General features: G+C 42.3%; 1 long non-coding RNA gene across 2 annotated transcripts in view; it reads right to left on the bottom strand.

Moving 5' to 3' along the window:
* LOC121862187 overlaps nucleotides 1-14,703 on the bottom strand; it is a 42,114-nt gene extending 27,411 nt beyond the window's left edge. Inside the window, exon 1 of one of the 2 annotated variants that reach the window (XR_006088185.1) lies at nucleotides 14,449-14,703. This is a non-coding gene — a long non-coding RNA (uncharacterized LOC121862187). Of the gene's footprint in view, nucleotides 1-12,560; nucleotides 12,647-14,448 lie in introns of those variants that run through there. The other variant, XR_006088186.1, reaches the window with a different exon arrangement.
* Nucleotides 14,704-16,485: the final 1,782 nt, after the last annotated feature.

Genomic DNA, 16,485 nt, shown 5'->3' with positions numbered 1-16,485 from the left:
CTAACACCACCACCACTATCACCATACCACCACCACAACTACCACATCACCAACCACCACAACAACTACCACCACCACCACCACAACAACAGCATCACCACCACCACCACCACCAACACCAACTACCACCACCACATACCAATCAACACCACCACAACTCCACCACACCCCCACCACAACTACCAGCACACCACCACCACCACTCCACCACACACCCACCACCACCACAACAACTACCACCACCACAACTACCACATCAACACCACCACAACTACCAGCATCACCACCACCACAACTACCACCACCACCACACTACCACCATCCCACCACCCAAACCACCCCCCACAACACTACCACCACAACCACAGCATCACCACCACCACCCCCACCCACCACACAACACCCCATCACCACCACCACCCCCCACCACAACCACCACATACCACCATCCAACACACCACCACCACCCACAACAACACCACCACCACCCAACACCAGCATCACCAACCACCACCACACTACCACCACCAACAACTACACACACACCGCCACCAACACAGCATCACCACCACCACCACAACAACTACCACCACCACAACCAAAGCATCACCACCACCACAACAACTACAACCACCACAACAATTACCAGCATCACCACCACCACAACTACCAAATCCCCACCACAACTACCAGCATCACTAGATAACTCTTATAAAAGGTTGTCGAGAGGGGGTTTCCTTTATCGATTTCAAATACTCCTTGAACTTCACACTTTCTCTCAAACTTTCTCTTCTCTAATCTTAAAGAAAGTGTATTGTGTCTACCTGGTGAAGGTGTGAGAGAGAGAGAGAGAGAGAGAGAGAAAAGAGAGAGAGAGAGAGAGAGAGAGAGTTAAAGGGGTAATTGAAGGTATATAGAGTGAGAAAGAGGGAAGAGAAAGACAAAGAACTGGAGGGAGAGAAAGAAAAATAGAGAAAGAGAATAACAGAGAGAGAGAGAGAGAGAGAGAGAGATTCAGTACCTCGTCTGTCACCAACATTAGTGAAACGACTCTCACGACTTGACGCAAATACGACTTTCCAACAACACTAAGTGAGCTAGCTTTAATATGTGAGATAGGGGTCGAGGTGTCGTAATGGCTTTTATCTTTCCCATCATATTCTCTCACTTTCACATTGAAACACATTATCACTTGGGACTCTTCACACGTCTGTCTGTCTGTCTGTCTCTCTGTCTGCCTGTCTGTCTGTCTGTCTGCCTGTCTATCTGTCTGCCTGTCTATCTGTCTGTCCTGTCTCTGTCTGTCTGTCTGTCTGTCTGTCTGTCTGTCTGCCTGCCTGTCTATCTGTCTGTCTATCTGTCTGCCTGTCTGTCTGTGTCTTCCCATTTTCAACATTAATTCATATTTTCCATTTTTTCTACTCTGTCTTAACACGCACACACACACACACACACACAAACACACACGCACACGCACACACATAAACTATGACTACACCTCCATATATTTATTATTCCCTCGCACCTAACACAGCGTATATCAATTAAATACACAAATCAACTCTTGTCTGTATTCATGTGGAAATGACGAATCAAACATTTTATGGAGAGAGAGAGAGAGAGAGAGAGAGAGAGAGAGAGAGAGAGAGAGAGAGAGAGATGAAAAACAAAGAAAGAAATTAGAGATACACGAAGAGAGAGAGAGAGAGAGAGAGAGAGAGAGAGAGAGAGAGAAAAAGCTGGATTGGATATTAAACGCTACCTCTTCCTTCTTCCTTCCTTACTTCTCTCCTGTCCCTCTTTCTTCCCCACTCTGCTGGCATTTTCTCCTTCTCCCTTCCTTTCCAACGTGGTCCCCTCTCCCCTTCCCTATTCTCCCTCTCATGAGTGTATTTACGACCCCCCTCTCACAGTTTACTACCCTTGATGACACTCTTGTTGTGGTGGTCACATCTTCAACCCGTGGGCACCTCTCTCCCCCCCCCCCCCCCCCCCCCCCCCCCCCCCCCCCCCTCTCTCTCTCTCTCTCATGATAACACAGACTCGCTCTCAAGGCATTATGGTATTTTTCTTTCTTTAAAAAACTTAATTTCACTCCTTTAAGATACAGCTCTTCCTCAAGATAACTCTCTCTCTCTCTCTCTCTCTCTCTCTAGAAAAGATATACACTTTCTCTCACTTTTCAAGATAACTCTCTCTCTCTCTCCCTCTCACTACCCCTCTCACTACCCCTCTCACGTCTCAGGAAGGTAAATAGGGATGTTGAAGCTCCTGAGAGATAGATTTAAACCTTAATAACCTCACCAACTTAAGATCCTTTTGTAACCTAACCTAACCTAACCTCACCCCGGTCGTTACCACAGCTAGGAGAGTAAACAAGGAGAGAGAAAGAGTAAAGATGGTGGTGTTTGTAGACTGAACAATATGTAAACAAGAGATAAAAAGGTGTTTGTTTATTTCTGTTTACGTGTTGTTTTCTATTGTCATTTGTTTTGTTGTTTTGTTTTGTTGTTTTGATTGATATGTTGAGAATTGATGGCTACTGAAGCTTAACTAGGTAGCAAAATCAGACTGACCGAACGACTAGTAAGCTGATTAGTGATGAAATAATAAGCTTTAAAAATATATGTCGAGGATGCAGTTACCATTCCCTTGTTAGGTTAGGTCAGGTCAGCTTAGGTCAGGTTGGGTTAGGTTAGGTCAGTGACGTCTCTAAACATACCGGGATAATATAGAGGTTTAAATTCCCCTTTAAATTGGTAGCGTTGGTTCCTTCTCTGTCACCTGGATTTATTTTGACAGGGGGGACGACGAGAGGATTGTTGGTCAAGAGAGAATACACAAGTTCAGTGCCATAACACCTGTTTGTAATTCCGCTTTACCCTCGTCGACTCACTTCAGGTAGTCGTGAGGAGATGAGGTTCTCTCTCTTCCTGGTACTGAGATGTAGAGAGGCGGGGGGCGGTGATGCCGTTGTCTGGGTTGCGTTGTACATAGTGGAGCATCAGGTAGAGTCTTTACAGGTGAGTCACGTAGCTCACACCTGTCGACTAATCATACTCAACATGGACCTGGGAGGCGAGGCGAGGAGCAGTCTTAATATCCAGGACATGAGACTCGAGGCGGAGCTCCTGCTGGGGAATAGCTGCAATGGTCGGGGGGGGGAGGAGGAGGAGGTCCTTGGCCATCTCTTTATCTGACGGCGCTATCCTCAAGCATTGCTGTTGTGATGTTATCCATGATGGGGCTATCACAGCTGGATTGCTTTGAGCCTTTATGGCAACTGGTCTGGGTGATGGGGCCTCTGAGGCAGCCTATTGGGCGGCCCTTCTGACTGTAGGCGAGGTCACGCACGCCCCCAGAGACCTCTAGAGTACTCGGGAGAAACTTCACCTCACCAGTTCAAACGTCTGTAGCGATCCCCCTCACTATTTCTCTTTTGTAAAACTAAAATACACAAAAAAAAAGAATCTTTCTCTCCCTTTTATATCAAGAACCCTCCCCACCTTCCCCCCTCTACCCCCTCCCCCACTTTTTTTTTTCGTAATCTAAAAACGTGAACAACAAGAGAGGGGTAGGAGGGGCTTCTCTTACTGATGCTGAAACCCGAGCAGAGAAAGTAAGTAGCCTCCTCCCCCCTCCTCATCTCCCTCCTTCTGCTGCCGAGGAAAAAATTCAAAAAGAGAGAAGACAAAGAAAGCGTGTGGGACTATTATCTTCCTCCCTGGCCGAGATAAAAGAAAATAAGGAAAAAATTTAGGTACATAATACTAAGGTAATTTTCCTGTCAAGATGTGGTGGTGATAGTAGTGGTGATAGTGGTGGTGGTGGTAGTAGTGGTGGTAGTGGTGGTAGTGGTGGTGGTGGTGATAGTGGTGGTGGTATATCTTTATGTAAATTCTGCTAAGTCTGCACCACACTGTTAAGTACTATTATCTTATATTAGCCTCAGGAGAGAGAGAGAGAGAGAGAGAGAGAGAGAGAGAGAGAAAGAGAGAGAGAGAGAGAGAGGGAAAAAACACTTATAAGCGGTATTTCTTGTGTATGTACGTGTGTCGGAATACTGTATGGATGTATGTATGTATGTATGTATGTATGTATGTATGTATGTATGTATGTATGTATGTATGTATGTATGTATAGAACGACAAAACAATAGAAAATAAAACGAAAAAAAAAATCGAAGTGATAAATAGTGAAATAAAAAACCCTTAGTATTAATATTGGATCTTAACTCGGTATAATAACTACACAATTTCATATAGTTTCGTTCAAGCAATAGTCACGCACTCCTATCATAAGTCGGATCTACATTTACTGGGCAATTACATCCACACGACACAAGCTAATTACCCAAGACAGACGATAACACACGATCTAATGACCAATTAAGACAACAACAGTAGTTAAAGAAAAGCAGATAGAATCAGTACACGTTGGGGTTAAAAATTTCACCTTGGGGTTAAAAATTTCACCTTGGGGGTTAAAATTTCACCTTGGGGGTTAAAAATTTTACCTTGGGGTTAAAATTTCACCTTGGGGCTAAAATTTTCACCTTGGGGCTAAAATTTTACCTTGGGGTTAAAAATTTCACCTTGGGGTTAAAAATTTCACCTTGGGGCTAAAATTTTACCTTGGGGTTAAAACCTTGGGGCTAAAATTTTCACCTTGGGGCCTAAAAATTTCACCTTGGGGCTAAAAATTTCACCTTGGGGTTAAAGAATTTCACCTTGGGGCTAAATTTCACCTTAGATTTCAGAAGAATTTCACCTTGGGGCTAGAATTTCACCTTGGGGTTAAAAATTTCACCTTAGGGGTTAAAAATTTCACCTTGGGGTTAAAAATTTCACCTTGGGGTTAAAATTTCACCTTGGGGCTAAAATTTCACCTTGGGGCTAAAATTTTCACCTTGGGGCTAAAATTTCACCTTGGGGTTAAAATTTCACCTTGGGGTTAAAAATTTCACGTTGGGGTTAAAAATTTCACCTTGGGGTTAAAAATTTCACCTTGGGGGTTAAAATTTCACCTTGGGGGTTAAAAATTTTACCTTGGGGTTAAAATTTCACCTTGGGGCTAAAATTTTCACCTTGGGGCTAAAATTTTACCTTGGGGTTAAAAATTTCACCTTGGGGTTAAAAATTTCACCTTGGGGCTAAAATTTTACCTTGGGGTTAAAAATTTCACCTTGGGGTTAAAAATTTCACCTTGGGGCTAAAAATTTCACCTTGGGGCTAAAAATTTCACCTTGGGGTTAAAAATTTCACCTTGGGGTTAAAAATTTCACCTTGGGGTTAAAAATTTCACCTTGGGGTTAAAAATTTCACCTTGGGGTTAAAAATTTCACCTTGGGGCTAAAATTACAACCTCTCAAATGAACGAATATTAATCCACTCGCTAAGATTAATTATTCCGTAATATTACACAACCTTGCCGCCATACTACTGCTAATTACACCTGAACTACGAGGGAATTTATTTAAACTGGAAGGGAATTAAGTCCACCACGATTAACAATTTTAATATGATACAATGTCATTTATTTTAACCCAATGGCTGCCCGGGTCATTACGGTGAATTATGTTAAAGTGTAGTTGTATTGATAAACTGTTTTTTATATTTTGGTTTTAATATGGAGACCAAAAAAAGTATTATGCTGCTATTACTTTCGGACGGCCAATAAGGGAGGAACCAAAGTTTGTATATTGACAACAACAACAATAACAACAATATTATTACTACTACTACTTTTTTAACGTGGCCTCCAGCCTCCCCCAATAGCCACACCTTCGCCACCATTTATTTACCTTAATATTAACTATCCTAATACATAAGCAACTATCCTATCTGTGTTAAATTAGTTGAGCCGCAGATCGATGCGGCATTCGGTGACTGTAGCCTCATAGTCGATATCTGCAGCAGTTGACGGAGTAGGGGCAGAAGCTCTCGTTCCCCTGAGGCAGAGCAAAGCCGACCGAAGGAGAGAGAAGGACAGTCGACATCTCATCCAGGCTGTAACATAACTTCTGGGCTGCTGCTTCTGTTCGGAGATCAGCTCCGCGAGTCTGGCGTAGAAACATCTTGCGCTTGGGCCCATCCCACCAGAGGTTGTGAACACTAGCGGAGTGAAGCTGCCTTGATCGACATTTGAATTCTCTCCCCATATGCCCTTCTCTTGTCGTTCTCGTTCCTCCTATGTGCAGCATCGAGAGCTAGGTTACGGTGACAAACGGCCATGGGATCAAAAATCCTGATGTCGAAGAAGGCTCGCTGTCCCCGCGTCCAGAATCCTCGAGCACTGACGTCCACACGGGCTTCGTTAGATGTGTTTGAAGTCCTGTGTTGGAGGATCTCGCCATCCAGTGGAAGGAGGGTCGGTTCTACCATGACGTCCCGGCAGGTTTCCTTCAACATATTTGCTGTGAGATCCCTTACCTCGTCATGCCTCATGCATATGAAGCCCCCCTTCTTGCAAACCATGGCGTGATCGCCATCATAGGAATAGCCACACACGCATTGGGAGGGCAAACCATCTACTGGCCAACCGTACCTTAGAGCAATGGCATATGTAAATTCTTGTTTGTTAAGGCTGAAACCATTTGCCCTTATCGGTAACGTAGTTAACCAGTTCGAGGCGCCCACCTCCTGCGCTATAGCTACTTTTTTTGTCAGATTTTCTGGAACCTGCAGCAATAGTTGCTGCAACATGTCGACCTGGCGGTGCTATACTACTACTACTACTACTACTACTACTAATAATAATAATAATAATAATAATAATAATAACAACAACAGCAATAATAATAATACCATTATCATCCTAAACAGCATAAAGTTAAACTCATATGAAAAATACATCAAAGTTTGAATAAAAAGAAAAGTCCTATATTTTCACGAATTTAGGACAATCACTCAGGAGGGAACAGGTAAGTTTTTACGGTACCTCCCTACAGGTATTTCCACTAATTAATCGCTCCGGAGTTATTAATAAAACTGCCCCCAATTACCCACCTGTACACAGCATCTACGTTAGGTAATAACATTTTCCTTGTTTTGTTTATGTGTGTGTGTGGTGTTCGTGGTGTTCGTTGTGTTCGTTGTGTTTTGTTTTTTGTTTGTTTGTTGTTTAGATTTTGTTTGTTTGTTTGGAATTATGTGCTTCTATCTATCTATCTATCTATCTATCTATCTATCTGTCTGGTTTTATTTCTCTCTCCCTCTGTCTGCCTGTCTTCTGTCTGTCTCTTCCCTGTCTGTCTGTCTCTCTGTCTGTCTCTCTCCCCCTGTCTGTCTGTCTCTCTGTCTGTCTCTCTCCCCCTGTCTGTCTGTCTCTCTGTCTGTCTCTCTCTCCCCTGTCTGTCTGTCTCTGTCTGTCTCTCTCCCCTGTCTGTCTGTCTCTCTCTCTCCCCTGTCCATCTGTCTCTCTGTCTGTCTGTCTCTGTCTGTCTGGTCTCTGGTTCACTTTTATTCTTAACTGCTGTAATAGCTTTTAGTGAGGCTGCACACCCCTGGTCCACCGCACTCGACCTCCACACACCCTAACACACACTGTCTCCCTCCATACACTCTAACACACTTAATGTTTCCCACCACACACTCTAACACACTTAATGTTTCCCTCCACACTCTAACACACTTACTGCTCCCACCACAGACTCTAACACTTAATGTTTCCCACCACACACTCTAACACACTTAATGTTTCCACACACTCTAACACACTTACTGTCTCCCTCCACACACTCTAACACACTTACTGTCTCCCTCCACACACTCTAACACACTTAATGTTTCCCTCCACACACTCTAACACACTTAATGTTTCCCACCACACACTCTAACACACTTAATGTTTCCCACCACACACTCTAACACACTTAATGTTTCCCTCCACACTCTAACACACTCACTGCCTCCACACACTAACATTAGCACCCAGTCCTAACCCAGTGACACTTAACTGTAAAAAGGTTAAATTAACTTAATATATTTAACTTTAACCTAACCTAACCTACCCTAACCTTGACCACTTATGTAAATAAGACAGAGCAATTTGTCCACCTCGGCTCATTAACTTTAATTATTTCCTCAAATTAACTAATCTTTGGCGGCACTTAATCCGGATAATCAAAATTAATCCTGAATTAACTAACACGACCTCTATTTAATCTCTGAAGATCTAGTGATTAATCTCCTTTGTTATTGTAAACTGTGTTGTATATATATGTTGTTCCTGGTGCCTATGTGACCTGTAAGTGGTGCTACAGGTAATTAATGGGTCCTGTATACGTTCTACAAGTACTAAGAGACGTGTGCGAGGTTCTACTACCGTGAGAGAGAGAGAGAGAGAGAGAGAGAGAGAGAGAGAGAGAGCCAGCCTTCTCCTGAATCAGGTCACCGAGCCTTCGGGGTATTAGATAAAGTGTGACGGTGAAGACTCGAAGAAAACCCGTCATATGCCGTCACAACCCGTCTCGTCCCCGTCACAAATCAGTTGTATCTCTGTCAATTCTTGATTTCGTTCCTGTTCTATCCCGTCACACTTTTATCGTTTCCTGTTATATTATTGTCATAACCTGTCATGTGCCTAGCGTGACGCCATTTCCAAGCCCGTCACTTCTTAGCGTCACACTCTCAGACAGTCACATCCCCAGCTCGTCACACTTCCAGCCTGTTACACCACCAGCGTCACACCCTAACAACCACACCACCATCGCCACACCCTAACACCACGCCACCATCTCGTCACACCCTAACACCACACCACCATCGTCACACCCTAACACCACACCACCATCGTCACACCCTAACACCACACCACCAGCGTCACACCCTAACACCACACCGCCAGCCCTCACACCCTAACACCACACCACACCACCCGTCACACCCACAGCGTCACAAAAGAGGCCTCGACCGTCATCGATTCTGTCACTACCTGTCACCTGCACACACCTCCTGTCCGTCACGGTAAATTGACTGGTATTTACCTATTTATGGACGGTATAAGCTCCTGTTTACTCTCTCTCTCTCTCTCTCTCTCTCTCTCTCTCTCTCTCTCTCTCTCTCTCTCTCTCTCTCTCACCACCACCACAATTCCCTCCCCCATCAATAGCAGGTAGAATCCACAGATCAAACGCAACATTGCACTGATCAACATGCAATATTGGCCAACCGTATTTCTTGAAAATTTTATTAGTTAAGGTATTCATAGTTCTTGTGTTGGGTTGAGTCCCTCGGCTGTTAGTGTGGAAATAAAATGCACTTCCCCCTTTCCGTGTCATCGAGAACAAGGGACTCGGTAATCCCCGGATCAAGTATGTGGACGTGTGTAAGTCTGACCTTGATATGACCTGATATGTGGATGTGTGTAAACCTGACCTTGACCTGATATGTGGACGTGTGTAAGTCTGACCTTGATCTGACCTGATATGTGGATGTGTGTAAACCTGACCTTGACCTGATATGTGGATGTGTGTAAACCTGACCTTGACCTGATATGTGGATGTGTGTAAACCTGACCTTGACCTGATATGTGGACGTGTGTAAGTCTGACCGTGACCTGATATGTGGATGTGTGTAAGCCTGACCGTGACCTGATCTGAGTTGGATCTAATTCCAATCGATTTTTAGCTTAATTTAATCTATTCCGGATCTACGTTGATTTAATGTAACTGTAGTTAACCTAATCTAAGGAAATTTATCTTAATCCAGATAGATTTAACTTTACTTAACCTAATCAAATTAACCTAATCTATTATAAAATACTTCTAACCTAACCTAATTCAGCAAAAAAATAATAATAGTTAAATATGTATAGTATGCATGTAATATCACCTCACCTGAACTAATTTGCATACATTTACCTGAGTATGCGTGTGCAATATATTCATCCAATCCTTTTTAATTTGATTCTTTCTCAACTCTAAAAGGGGACACAAGGATAGATTTGTAATACATTAAGGGAACATTAATACTCTCAAAGACTTAATGAAAAGAAATATTAACTTCAATTAGGGGAAAGGCCTTTGAAATGTTGTGGTATACACGACTGTTAAGAATAAGATACACTGATAGGAAACAAATGAAGAAATAACTAAGGTTTGTCAAAAGTTCAAGAGAAATGTACAGAAAAATAAATGTTAGATACTTTGGTCATAAAATTAGTGATGAGGGAATAACAAGAGAAATATTAATGGGTAAAGTTGAAGGTAGAATGACCAGGGGGAAGGTAGAGACTGTGATGAATGAATGGAATTAAAAACAGACCCCCCCAGAGAGATGTAAAACCTTAAGAGTATTGGTATAAACAGTTCAATAACCTCAGATATATGGACGGTATTTGATTGCTTGATTGAATGTTGTCTGTCTGTCTATCTGTCAGTCTGTCTATCTGTCAGTCTGTCTGTCTTTCTGTAAATAAATACTGACCCACACGTAATGCCATAAGTAATTAGTGCACAGGTAAATCAGGTGGAAGGATATGGGTGTGGATGAAGATGGGAGAATGGATAGGGGATGGAGAAGGACGTGGAGTGAATGAAGATGGATAAGGAAGGATGGGGAGGATAGGGATAAGGGGAAAGTATTGGAGGATCAGAGATGGATAAGGATTGATAGGGAAGGATAGAGGATAGATGGATGATCAGGAAGATGGATAGGTTGGTTAGAGGGGTAGGATAGGGGAGTGGTTAGCTTTGGTAATGATCATTGTAGTGCTGATTTTATCTGTTTGTATATTACTCTGTCCACCACCACCACCACCACCACAGCAACTACCACAGCTACCAACCACAGTAACACATCGTCGCCACAGCTCAACACTTCAACCCACCACAGCAACACCCACACACACCACCTCTACCACCACAGGGTTTTACAGTGGCGAGGAATTCTGTGTACCGATAAACAATACATACCCTCTGTATTTTATGTATACGTGATGTGCTGTAGCTGTAATGCGTATGTATCATGTAGGAGAAATAGCAGTTTAATACTTATGGACTTTTAAATGATACAGAATGGGGGATATTGCATGTTGAAAATGTTGAAAATGTTGCAATATCGAGTATTATAAAACTAGGGCGAGAGAGAGAGAGAGAGAGAGAGAGAGAGAGAGAGAGAGAGAGAGAGAGAGAGAGAGAGAGATTGTTGCATGTTGTAAATGTTGTAATATTGAACATTTTAAAGCTAGGACGAGCAATACAGCTAAAAAGAGAGATATTGCAAGGTCGAAAATGTTGCAAATACCAACATTTTAAAACTTGGACGAACGATACAGCGGCAGAAAGAGATATTGCAAGGCTGAAAATGTTGAAAATGTTGCAATATCAAACATTTTAACAACATAACCCCCGTGGTAGCGTGAGTGTTTACTGTGAAATAGGTGAAATAGGTGGCTGATGAACTCCCAGTGATGCGGAAATTATAATATTGATGATAAAAATATAACCAATAGCGACACACGTAATTGACACATGCTATCTACTATTTATGGGTCTCACTACCTCCTATTTATAGTTAGACCCGGGCAGGGTGAAACTATGGGCAAGTTTCTTTGCGCCATTTACCTCTGTCTACCCAGCAATAATTGGGAACCTGGATGTTAATCGATTTATAGATCGTGTTCCGGGGTAATGGTTTGCCAGTACAGTTGGCAAGTTGTCCGGTCTTCTCGGACTATTCTTCGACACTGGGTCATGCAACTCGTTAACTCAGGGTGTGGTTGTTGTGTTGGCGACAGCTTCTACACCTTAAAGGCTTAAATAAATTCATGCTTAGGTGGTCCTTGGGCCGGCCTCCCTCGTTATACGAAGGGCAACCATTATTATTATATTTATAGGTTAGTTTAGGTTAGGTTAGCCTTAGGTTAGGTTAGGTTAGCCTTAGGTTAGGTTAGGTTAGGTTAGCCTTAGGATGGCTAAGCAAAACGTGAAATAAACTGGGGGGTTTAATCTTCAACTGGTTCTATTAATTCATTTATTCCCTTAATTATTTAATCCTTAACCAGAAATAAACGTCAGAGCATTAGTTATTATCTACTTTAAACCCGCACTCCGAAACACATATCCCTCGCCCAGGTAAAACATCCATCAATCAGAACAAAAGAGAAAGGTATTTGAGTTGATTAAAATCCAGTTGCAATACTGTCCAATTTTCTATCATTGAATTGAGGGAAAATATACACCGAGTGAATTACCTCTGCTAGAATTATCATAAGTTTGGTCCTTTTAAACGTACGTGATTCTCCATGGCATTATTTTGATCCTTTTAAAACGTACGTGATCCTGTGTAAACCAATGAGTTTGATCCTTTTAAAACGTACGTGATCCTCCAATGGCTAATGTTTATCCTTTTAAACGTACGTAATCCTGTACCCGAAACCACCCACTATTTTTTCCCCCACTCTGAAGGCTACAGAATAATACAGCTTGCAATCACTCACAGGTGAATCCAACTCCCTCATGGTATAATGCACAAAACAAAATACGTCCAGGATTTATTGCCAGGAAAGGGATTTTTTTTGTTGAGAGAGAGAAAAAAAGAATAAGTATCGACACCCACCACCAGGAGTCTCCCGCCCTTCCTCCGGGTGTTGGGTAGAAGGCGAGAGTGAAGACAGCAGCAGATAGAACTGGCGTGAGGTGCGTCCTCCTCCCACCCACGTCCAAGACACACTGTCCTCTCTTTTTCCTCTTCCTACCACTACCACCACCGCTGCTCTGCCGGCCTGCGCCCCCTCCCCTTCCCCCTATACTTACATACATACATACATGCACACACACACACACATACATATATACATACCCGATGATACCGACTCATAAACCACAACTGGTAGGCTGGATTGAGGTGATTTTTATTCATTCAGACGTGTGTGTGTGTGTATAGCTCTAACCACGCCTGCTTCCGGACATGTAACTGTACTATGCGTCGTAGTTAAGCTCCTCAGACTCACCAACCACGAGTTAAGAGGAGCTGTGTGGTTAGTTTAGGTTAATTTCACTAACAAAATTAATCTCAAGTTCTGAAACAAATTAATTTAACCCTTCGAGTCCTGGGGGGTTAAATCATTGTTCCCAAATGGTTAAATCATCGTCTTCAGAGGGTTAAATCACCGTTTTGAAACAGGTTAATTTAACCCTTCAAGTCCTGGGGGGTTAAATCATTGTCCTCAAGGGTTAAATCATCGTCTTCAGAGGGTTTAATCATCGTCCTCAGAGGGTTAAATCTTCCTACTCAAAGGGTTAAATTATCGTCCTCAAGGGGTTAAATAAATCGTTTTTCTCAAAGGGTTAACCCATCGTCCTCAAAGGGTTAAACCATACACCATAAGGCGACAATACTACACTCACTCACGCCACAATACGACCCAAACCCAACCTAAAATAACAAATTATAATCCCATTCAAAACCGCGTGAAAAAATAAATAAAATAAATCATACAATATATACATTATTAGACCCACAATGATATTATATTTCTCATCTAACAGCAATAAATCAGACTTACAACCCAGCAAAATATTACGGGGGAAATATTTTAGCTAAAGTATTCACATCAACAAGCTGTCATAGGTATGTTATATTATTAGGGTAAATATATCATATATCATATACACCCGCGTGGAGAGTGTCATTTAGGTCCTACAGAGTTGATACAGGATATAGTATGTAGTAGAATATTACTGTATATTAAGTCTAGCTTCATATTAGGCAATTTGGGGTTATTCAATATTCTCAAAGTATCGTAAGTTGGATATTTCTCGTTACTGAAGATATAAGAATTCTCAAAGTATCGTAAGTTGGATATTTCTTGTTACTGAAGATATAAGAATTCTCAAAGTATCGTAAGTTGGATATTTCTCGTTACTAAATATATAAGAATTCTCAAAGTATCGTAAGTTAAATATTTCTTGTTACTGAAGATATAAGAATTCTCAAAGTATCGTAAGTTGAATATTTCTCGTAAGTGAAGGTACAAGGATACATACATATAACTAGTTGGGTTAAAAACTAAGACACAAATTTCTGCCGTTCATAAATTTCATGAAATATTATAGGATCAGCTGAAGATTAGGGCCCCTCACCTTATCTTACCTTGAACATTAATCTCCCTAAGGCTAAATTAACTTAACCTGACCCCCCAAGGTAACGTTAGGGTGGTTAATCTTCAGGTTGTCTCAAAACTTTCCCATTAAAATGAAATCGCAGCAAGTTCGGTGTTAGAGTAGAGTAACTTGATGACGAATCTAACCGAACGCTAACCTAACCTAACGCTTCGTAGGTTTGGTTAGGTTAGAGTTGGTTAGGTTAGGTTAACACTAGGGTGACTTATCTTCAGGTGATACGAGAAAACGATCAGAACTAAAACCAACCAATCAAAACATCATATTTCATTCAAAACAACTAACAAACACCATAGGTTAATGATGGTTAATGTTCTACTTACAAATTTAACATCACAAGTCGATAATTCTATTCGTGGTAGATGAAAATATTCGTTCAAAAAAAAGTCAATATATTTTATAAGTCCATTTTCGCTATAGTTAATTTCTCATTAAGTTTAAAATACGAATAAAAAAGTAATTCACTTTTATAAATCACAAGTAAATAAAAATCCGCTTTATGTACTTAAAGAAATTATTTAACACTTTTTCAGAGATGGAACTCGAGTTAGAGGAGAGGGCGACGCTGCTTCCACCCTCTTCGGCCACCAGAGAGAGACTGACTGAACCTCGTAGTCCAACTGGCCCTACGAGGCACTCTAGTACCACCGCCTCGCTCCTAGATGGCGTTGTATGTCAGTAGCCCCTCACCATCAACACATACAGCTGTCCTCCCTACGATAGCTCTCTCTGTTGCTTAAATTCACCTGAAGATTAGACACCAGCAGCTTATTTCACCTGAAGATTAGGGTAGGGTAGGGTAGGGTATGGTAGGGTAGGGTAGGGTAGGGTAGGGTAGGGTAGGGTAGGGTAGGGTATGGTAGGGAAGGGTAGGGTAGGGTAGGGTAGGGTAGGGTAGGGAAGGGTTGGGTAGGGTAGGTTTAGGGTAGGGTAGGGGTGATGAATCTTCAGGTGAAATAATCTGGGATGTCTAATCTTATGTCATGTATACTCGTATATTTCACTGAGGACCTGCTATCACCGTCTCCTGGTGACTTACTGGTGACTCAAGGCCAAAGACGTACACTGGTGACTCAAGGTTATGACTAACTACTGGTGACAAAAGACTACGACTTACTGGTGACTTGTGAGACAGGAACATGAATTGGTGACATCCTAGTGACTTAATGGTGATTTCCTGACGACTCATGGCTGACTCAAGGCAATGACTATCAACTTGTAACTCCCAGCTGACTCATGACCAAGACCCCTGGTGAACTCCTGGTGACTCACACATGACCTGCACGACATACACACACAATATATATCACGAAACACACCCAACATGCCGATATATGAGGCTATAACTTATTTAACATTCCTGACAGTATTATACAAAAATTTATCTCCTATAATAGATATATATATAAGTCCTTACATATATATACGAGGGAGATATAGATAATTGGGTCTTTTATACATATATTGAAAGACGATATTAACCTAATCTAACCAATGCTAATATCATCTTTCCTATATATGTAAATAAAACGTCACTATTGTGCATCTTACATCAACTTATACAAAACACAATACCATTTATAACGGACCTCGATCTCATGGTTATAGTCCGTTTTATTGAGGTTTCACAGCTAACAGAACCTCCATATAACGGACTTTCTTCATACACACACATCCCCCCCACCAAAAAAAAAACACAATCAATTAACCACACATCAACCTCAACTAATCATTATCCTTCAACAACACCTCCCCCCCCAACGACAGGTGACACAGGTAAGTAATTAACGAATGTGCGCGTGTCTGTCTGTGTGTGTGTGTGTGTGTGTGTGTGTGTGTCTTTTATTCACCTATCGCAGGGAAGGTAGTCATTTGTCTAGCTAATCACCATTGCCTCGTGGTCTACTGTGATTAGGGGCGGGGGTGGCTCAGGGTTTGTTCAGGGCTGTGGGTTAGGTTAAGGTCAGATATATAGAGAAAAACAGAAAGGGGTGGTATGAGGGGGCGAGGTGTGAGGGTATAAGGGGAAATATAAGGGTCAATCCTGGGCTTAGTAAATCACCTTAACCCCCTTACCCTCCTCATCCCTGGGATCGAACGTGTGTCTTGTGAGGTTATATTCAGAGTTATACCACCCTCACCACCACCACCACCACCCTCACCACCACCACCATCCTCACCACCACCACCACCCTCACCACCACCACCACCCTCACCACCATCACCACCTCACCACCACCATCCTCCACCCCCTCACCACCATCCTCACTCACCACCACCACCACCCTCACCACCACCACCACCACCCTCACCATCACCACCCTCACCACCACCACCCTCACCACTACCCTCACCACCCT

This window comes from Homarus americanus, unplaced genomic scaffold (assembly GCF_018991925.1).
Source record: "Homarus americanus isolate GMGI-L3 unplaced genomic scaffold, GMGI_Hamer_2.0 scaffold25013, whole genome shotgun sequence".
Classification (NCBI taxonomy): domain Eukaryota; kingdom Metazoa; phylum Arthropoda; class Malacostraca; order Decapoda; family Nephropidae; genus Homarus; species Homarus americanus.
Note: the sequence above shows the minus strand (reverse complement) of the source record. Positions and strands in the feature narration are given on the sequence as shown.